The sequence below is a fragment of the Pteropus medius genome, unplaced genomic scaffold (genome assembly GCF_902729225.1).
Source record: "Pteropus medius unplaced genomic scaffold, Ma_sr-lr_union100, whole genome shotgun sequence".
Lineage (NCBI taxonomy): Eukaryota > Metazoa > Chordata > Mammalia > Chiroptera > Pteropodidae > Pteropus > Pteropus medius.
In genome coordinates this window covers 8,000,092-8,006,782 of record NW_024342473.1, presented here as the reverse complement: position 1 = coordinate 8,006,782, position 6,691 = coordinate 8,000,092, and the positions used below count along the sequence as shown (strand labels likewise).

The 6,691-nt window shown below is 38.4% G+C and overlaps 1 pseudogene; it reads right to left on the bottom strand.

Annotated features, from left to right (window-relative positions):
- Positions 1–1,095: 1,095 nt before the first annotated feature.
- LOC120604667 (uncharacterized) lies at positions 1,096–1,214 on the bottom strand (annotated as a pseudogene).
- Between the last annotated feature and the right edge of the window lie 5,477 nt (positions 1,215–6,691).

The window sequence follows — 6,691 nt, the reverse complement described above, 5'->3', positions numbered from 1 at the left end:
CTCTCTTCTCATCTCATGCAACCCCTGACCTCCTGACCTCTCATGTCAATGCTGAGATACTCCAGTTTCACCTCTCCATGCTTGGCTCATGCTGCCCTGAGCTTAGTCTGCAGCACCTCTATTTCCCTGTCCTCGTACATACCTGTCCATTTTTAAGACTCTAAGGGAGGTATTCTTGATCTCTTTTTCCTATCATGTCATTAGTGAAAATCAAACTAATTCAATATTATAATCAATAACATGTTTATAATCCTGTACTAAAACTAATTCGATCAACTAAAACTAACCCAGCCCCTGCTTTTTCTCCAAAAACTATATGTACTGGTAAAGGCATATCTTTAAAATGTTTTCTTTTAATTTACTAAAAAAACTCCATCCCATTTTATATCAACTGTAGCTTCTGAGATCCTGATTATGATAATATGCATCTCACCAATATCTGTAGTATTGTACAACAATGCAAATCTATAAAAGAAGCTGAATATAGGTAGAAAAATATACCCCAAACAAGTTGCTCTTCCCTCTGCAGATAATCTTACAAAGGGCACCCACTTTTAAGAAAAAAAAACAAAAACAAAAAAAAATTAACACTGATTTGGTCAGATATATCTCTGTGAACTCATTTTATCATCTTTTAACTCAGCAAGAATTTTAAATAAAGAAGCCCAGTTTGGTAAATCTTAAAATTATATTTTCCAGGAAGATTTTCAGAGTATAAATTATATTTCAAAAATAATGATGTTATATGAGAACACATTATTTTAAATGAACTTTTCTCAAGGCACAAAATAAAATAAAACTGATATCTAGTAAACCTTAGCATTTCTTATGCCAAAGAACAATACCCCAGATTAAAGCTAGAAGCTGTAGTTTAAGTTTCCTAAAAATTCAAGGTAAGATCTCAAAATAGTGACATAAATAATAAACTAGGCCAGATACCATATTTAAAAAAAAAAAACCTTTTTTAGTAGGTTTCCACTTTAAACCTTTTCCCAAAAGAATTTTTTTTTTTTTTTTAGGCAAGGCAACTCTTGGTTGACCTCACAGATTGCAAGGAACTTGTCAGCTTACAATCCTTTATTTTTTTATTTTTTACACCTACAGCACCTGGTTTTCCTAGGTGGTCTCCCATCCAAGTACTAACCAGGCGTGACCCTGCTTAGCTTCCGAGATCAGACAGGATCCAGCTTGTTCAGGGTAGCATGGCCGTAGACTGAGCAAAGAATTCTTAACCAAGAATCAAGACCAACATGGGCATGGTTCTGGTTTCAGGTTTGCCACAGGAGAGTTTTTTAACAAATTTGGAAAGCAGAAGTGAAGCAGCAGCCATGTTTAAGCTTAGAGTGTTGGTATTAGGTCAGGCACCATTGCAGCTCATGCAAATTGTTGTGGATTTGCTGGCTCACTTTGTTGGCATGGGAAGGTACTGGCTGGGCCGCCAGTTTCCCACCTCCTCCCAGATGGCCTTGGAACAGCAACTGAGCCCACTTCACCTCTTACAGGGCCCGCTTTCCTCTGGCTTGTTCCAACCCTGGGCCAGGTTTATGTGCTGCTCCAAGAGTGCACTAGATTTTCTGCACTCACAGTCACTCACATCGTTGAGGAGATAGTGGGAGCCTGATAAAATATACTATAGATATCTAGCCTAGATATCCTAGACTGATTAAAGAAATCTTTAAAAAATAGATAATACCGTTTTTAAGATTTATTTGGCTTATCGCTCCCTTTGGGGATATTTTTAGCTTCGTACCATAAGCGGCGTTTCTAAGGGTGAGCCTACTAACTTTCCCAATAAGGCTGTCTTTTGAACAAACTAAAACAAATGGTACAGAGATGGAGGCTCATTTTAGAAAGATCTTTGTAGAACTGACAGTGTAAAAAACGTACCTAGTCTCCGTGGTTTGGATAGGCTATCCCCAGAACAGTACAGGTTGCTTCATCATTCAATGTAGGGAAAAAACACATACAACTACAAAGCCAGTTGATCAGAGCCAGGAGGAAAAACTATCACAACTGTGATTAAATTAAGGATCTTGAGATGGAAAGATAATTTCTTCTGAAAGCTCTAAGAAAGAATCCATCCCTTGCCTTTTCCAGCTTCTTGGCTCATGGTTATATCACTCTGACCTGTGCTTCCTTCATCACATCTCCTTCTCTAATTCTGAATCCCCTGCCTTCCTCTTCTAAGGACCTTTATGATATTTACGCCCACCTGGATAATCCAGGATTATCTTTCCATCTCAAGATCCTTAATTTAATCACAGCTGCGAAGTCCCTTTTGCCATGTAGGGTTCAAGGGTTCTAGGGATTGGGATGTGTACTGACCATCAATACCACTTCTATAAATATACTGTTGAGAATATTATTTTGGTACAGGAGATATATGTACATATGCCAATAATAGTATTGTTTGTTATTGCCAAAAGAGGAAGGAGGAAAGAACTTTAAATAAATGAATAAATTGTGGCACGGTCTCACTTGTGTTAGAATTAATGGATAAACTATAAATGCTTCCTTATGGATAGATCAATGTCGAGTGAAAAAAGACAAGTTTTAGACTAATTTATAGAGTAAAATAACACTTGTGTAAAATTTCAAAACAACAGAAGTGAACCAAATGTTATGAATGCAGACATCTGTAGAAAGGCACAAAAACTTGAAGGAAAGGATACCCCAATGGTGGTGGTTCCTGGGGATGGAAGGAGCGGGGTGGGATGGCACAAAGTGGACATTGTCTCTAATTTTTATTTCTTTAAAAACTCTGAAGCAAATAAAATACATTGTTAACACGTGTTAATTCTGAATAGTGGGCACCCACATCTTTGTATATTATTTTTTATGCTTTCTGTGAGTATGAAATTTTTCAGACTAAAATGACTAATAGTCTATTGACATGGAAAAATAAGAAGCAACTCTGCAAAGACAACACAAATGTGTAAATTTGGCTACAGTGAGAAAATCAACTAAAAAAGTTGTGCGTGCATGCGTGTGTGTGTGTGTATGTGTGTATGTGGTGTGGGTGGGGGGAGAGGGAGAGAGAGACAATGTTTCATGCAATGGAAGCAGCCATGTTGTGTTTCTTTGAAGGAGAGACCTCATAATGACAACTTTGGCGACATTCCTTAGTCAGGATCCCTGGACAGTGAGTGCAGTGCCCAGAGACTTGTACTTTTGCCCAGGACAATGTGTGCTGCAATAGAATAAGGGTACTTCCTGTTGCTCTTCCAGAAAAGGCAGCCAAATGACAAATCCAGAACAAAACTATCACCCATTCCTGGTTCATCCAATATTTTTTGTATACTTCCTGTTCATTTATTTGCTTATTGACTTAAATCTGACACAAGATGTAATGTTATTAGAAATCAAACACAACTTTTTAGATTACCTTTGCTATTATAATTACAACAGGAAAAAAATAAAAGGTGATCTCTAACCTATTTACTTTTGAGGTTGTTTCCTGATATCAGTTCATGTTTTCTGAAGAATAACAAATGGAAAGTTATCACTGATCATCTGGGCTGCATATTCTGAAATAACATCCAAACAGCCACACAGAAATAACAAACTTCTTGACAAAAGGGCTAAGAGGCTTAGTGACACCACAGTTCAGAACTCTTTTTTGGTGGGCTGCATTCTGATTGCTTGCTTGCTCATCACACAGGAATGCTACTTTTTAAAACTAATAAACACTCTTTCCTAAGGCGGGGCTTGCTGGCAGAAGCCCTGACTTAGTCTTCTTGGGGTTTTTGAACCCTACCACAGGAGATAAAGCAGAGAATTCTGTTCCTAAGAATCATCACGAATTTATAAATATTACATGTCAGTGAATGCTACATGAAGATAGGATTTCTGTTTGGTCAGATTGGTGACTGTTATTTGCACAGCAGGCTTTCCGAAATAAGGATAGTACACAATAAAATTCATAATCCTTTTCCTACTTCTCATCACACAAAGTTTTCTAGAACACAGGCTTCCCTATTAGCATATAAACTTCTCAGGAACAGGGACTTGGTCCTACTTATTTAGCACAGGGTCGGCACCTAGTTGGTCCCTGTTGAGAACAGTGCAAACACTAGATGATCATGGAGATCATGGATTGCATTATCTCACCAAGAGGCAAGAAGCATGTTCTATCCTCTGGTCTTCAAAGACTGAATAAAGAAGCCAACAAACAAAAAGGTGAAAATACTAGGATTCTCATCATTCTCAATCAAAAACAAAACAAAACAAAAAAACCTGTCTTTTTACATGTGAAGAAATCATAAGTACAACTACCATGATTGTGATTTTAGAAAAAGATACTCTCACACTAAAATCTATAATAATAAATAGCTCACAAACCCATTAATCTTTAAAGAACAATGTTTTATATTGCAGGAGAGGACCAAGATTTTAATTTTCATGTGTAGACATACAAACACATACAGGACAGCAAACATTTACTTTCATTTATAACTTCAAACTTTTAAACATGAGGTGGATGGGCCTCGGTACCTAAAGGAGACTTTTTCTGCTAAGCAGCTTGATGGGTTTGAGCATGTAAATTTGGGTACAAGCTCAGTGGCAGAACTGATTATTTCTTTGTAGTAGCTGAAAGAGGAATTTGGGATCTGAAAGAGGTCATCGCATAGCAGAAATACATTTGAAAAAGAGAATGACCAGAAACACTGAGTGTGCTGTATGGAAGACAGGGCCAAGGATCAGGGAGGGGCTTTAGGAAATAATTGTCTGATTAATGTTTAAGCTGTTTGCTATGAGATTTAAGACATAAAATGCCTCCCCTGTCTCTCAAGTGAACGCTTCAGTTCACATTGCTCCATAATGATTTTCTGTATGTGTGAATTCTATTTAAGAATCTAAGAGATAGACTGAGCTCTTTTTCTGGACTTACTTGAAGCAAAAGAGAGAGAAGACATAAGGACAAAGGAGATAGTGAATGGTGTTTAACTGACTCCCCGATAGCCCACCTTGGGTGTCTTGTAAGCATCTGAAACTTAACATGGTCAAAACGGAAGTCTATTCTAATCCTTCCTCAGACCTCCTCATGTTATTAAATGGTACTCCAGCCACCACACGGCTCAAGCCAAAAACCTACGTATCTGCTTTAATTCCCTTCTTCTCACTCTCTACTTGCTGTAATCCATCAGCAAGTCCTGCCGAGTCTACCTTGCAAACATTCCCCAAATCCATCCACTCTGCCATTCTTGTCCAAAACTCCCCATCTCTCTCAGAAACTACAATAGGCTCCTAACTGGCACCCTTACCCCTGCTTTTATCAGCCACACCCACCCTGCACTGGCTTATGGTCTCTTCTTCACACAGCATCCGTAGCGATCCTCTTTCTCCCTTGCCGATCCACCTCAGCAGCACTGCGTTACTCCTGTTGCTCAGTCACCTTTGCCACAAGAACATTCCCTTTGCTGGTGTGTCACTTCCTTAAAAAATGGTTCCCCATCCTATTGCAGCCATCCTTCCACTAGAAACTCTATCATATAACCCTGTTTTATCGTCTTCATAGCACTTATCACTATTGAACTTTTTTTTCACCTTCACATTCTTTCTCTCCTCACCAGAATGCATGACTCACAAAGGGAAAAACTGTATTGTTCACTACCATATCCCAGGACAATGCCTGGCACATAGTAGAAATTCAGTGGTTATTTGCTGAGAGGCAGTATAGCATAGTGGTTAAACATCTGAACTCTGGCAACAGGCAGTCTGGATTTGAACTGCAGCACCGCCATTTACTAGCTGTGCAAACTTTGGCTACTTACTTAACCTCTCTGTTTCTACATCTGTAAAACGAGATGATGATAATAGCATTTGCCTCATAGAGTTTCTGTGTGGATTAAATGAGTTAATATATTTTAAATGCTTAAAGAAATGCCTGGCACATAATAAGCATCACATGGACTATTGTTTATTTACTCTGATCTGCCCTTAATTTTTTAGGTAGAAAAAAAAATTCTGTATCCTCAGACTTTTAAATTCATTAACGCCTAGCACCACATATCCAGTGATTTATATACTTTCTACTATTCTTTAAAACAGTATAGAAAAGAGTCAGCAAAGGGTCCTGGATGTTCCCTCCCACTTTGTAGCTGGGAGACTATCCCAAGAGCACATGACCAGAGGCATTTGAGGTCACAGACCTTATAAAGAGTTGACTCTTAGGAGTGGGAAAGGAGGGCCTCAGCATCCTTCCCTTTTAAGCCTTCAGAGAGTGTGTAACTTCTTCTGCAGGTGTAACAATTGGTTACTTTCAAATACACTCTTATTAGGGTGGAATGAGACCTGATGCTCTTACCACATACAGAGCTGTCCTCGCAACAAGAAAGCTTCATGTTGGTAGAGTTGCCAGATAAAATACAGGACACCAATTAATTTGGATTTCAGATAAACAACAAATAATTTTGTTTTATCTGAAATTCAGATTTAACTAAGAGTCCTATTTTTTAGTTACTACAATCTACATGCTGGGCACTGAAAGGTGGCTTTGCAACAGACAGATCTGGGATCAAATGTGAATTCTTGGATGCAGTATAGAAGCAACTTTGAGCGAGTTATTTAACTCTCACTGAGCTTCAATTTCCTGGTCTAAAAACAAATCTACCTCACAGAGTGTTTATGAAGTTCTAATGAGGTAGGCTTTGGGAGAGCACTTAGCATAGAGCCAGAGGGCTGAATAAAT